Here is a 1780-nt window from a genome sequence, read left to right as displayed (position 1 = left end):
AAGTAAGCAACGGATAATATAAATGCAGACTCCGCAAAGAAAATGGACAGTGAGAGCGATAAACCGAAAGAAACCTAGAAACACAGAAAGACATAGCAAGATGATAGAAAAAGGGAAACAGATAAAAGTATTGAACGAAACTTTACAGCGGTTTATCAAAGTACCGAATGATTGCTGCTGCTGTTGGAAGAATAACGTTTGTCCATATGACTGAAGAAGAAACAAAGAATAAAATGTTTTATCAGTGGAAATTGTGGCAAGATAAAAAAATTTGAATGTTTAATTCGAGAAGACACAAACCAAATAAAATGAATTGAAGAAAAAGCAAGCAATGAACGATTTTCATCAAACTAGTGACTAAATCATGAAAAATTTTGAAGTTTTGTTAGAACAGACACAAGCTAAATAAAACGAAATTAACTAGTCAGCGGGAATATTTCTTGAAGCTTTAAGGGCACAATTGTGTTTTGGAACAACAGGAAGTCATTGCATATGCACTTGCCCTTAGCACAGTACAGATTAAGCCAATATTAGGATTCTGGCCATTGAAAACAATCGGAGTGGAGATCAAATGTCATCCTGTTTACCTATCCTGACCAATTCCAGGACCTCCAATTATACACGGGCTCCAATATGGTCGAAGACTCGCCCCTCAATGGCAGTGAGCACGTTTGCTCAGAGCACAATATTGCGACCTATTCGGTTTTATTATTTGCTTTCGTCCCGCATACAGGCGGACAGAACACATCTACACGTTTGTGGAGAATCTGCAAACATACTTGACACCGATTCTCTCATTATTATTTTGCCGAAAATTAGTGCGTGTTTCCATATTGAGCCGAATAAAATGGGGGGCGCGTCTTGGGATTTTGCGAAGATTAAACTTGCGCCCAACTACTCCTCCTGCGATAGTGCCGACTGTTTATAACAAAGCGAGACTCAAATTATTCTCACAAGTTTGAAGGTGCGCTCAAAGTTGTTAAACAAATATTGAAACTTTACTGTGGTAGTCTTGGTATCTGATTTGAAACATTGCGCTGGATTAAACAACTACGAAACCTTTCAATTTGAAGTTCCCAACCTGGATCTCAAGCTGAGAAATGTGTATTAGACAAAACCCACGAACTGAATTAAATTTAAAAACTTAAACTTCCAGCTTAAACCAACGTTCCAATATTCATCATTTCAATTTCATTCATCAATTCAATCATTGGTTTCTGACTGGTTCCTGAAGTTCGAACTGCAATGGAGTTACAGAGGCGCTGCAACACATTGATAACCCTGATTGAACGGGAAAACGCGGAGCTGGAGGAGAAGGAAAAGAATGAGAAAAAGAAGAAAGCGCCCAAGACCTCACAACTTCCTGGTCTTTTGGGGCATTCAGGCTTTGCATTTTTAACCGCAATATTTTCCAGGAACGCCCACCCAAATGGCGCCCAAGTCTGCCCAAAAACGAAACAATGAGAGCCCCGCATCGGTGGTGGAAAAAAAAAACCATGTTCATTCGCAATAACCACGTTGAGCGCGGCTGTAGAATTTAAATTTTCATATTTTTAACTCTAATTAATAAAGTACGATTTAAGATGATCTGTGGCATTTTATTATTTACGTCAGAAACCCGTACCTAACAGATTCCGCAGAAGCCTCAACACTCAATACCGCTTTAAATCGTTTTTACAATGGCTCGTAGTAATGTGCTTGGATTTCAATCAACTAAGGTCTCTTTGTCAGGATTTCTAGAGATTTTCCTTCTGAATAGGCATAAAACAGCCGTGAAGTC

General features: G+C 38.9%; 1 long non-coding RNA gene across 1 annotated transcript; it reads left to right on the top strand.

Annotated features, from left to right (window-relative positions):
- Nucleotides 1-1135: 1135 nt before the first annotated feature.
- LOC125504849 lies at nt 1136-1587 on the top strand. The gene is made up of 2 exons (XR_007281741.1): nt 1136-1366; nt 1416-1587. It is a non-coding gene; the product is annotated as an uncharacterized LOC125504849 (long non-coding RNA).
- Nucleotides 1588-1780: the final 193 nt, after the last annotated feature.

Source organism: Dendroctonus ponderosae, unplaced genomic scaffold (genome assembly GCF_020466585.1).
Source record: "Dendroctonus ponderosae isolate FM_Combo_2020 unplaced genomic scaffold, Dpon_F_20191213v2 Dpon_F_20191213_6, whole genome shotgun sequence".
NCBI lineage: Eukaryota > Metazoa > Arthropoda > Insecta > Coleoptera > Curculionidae > Dendroctonus > Dendroctonus ponderosae.
Note: the sequence above shows the minus strand (reverse complement) of the source record. Positions and strands in the feature narration are given on the sequence as shown.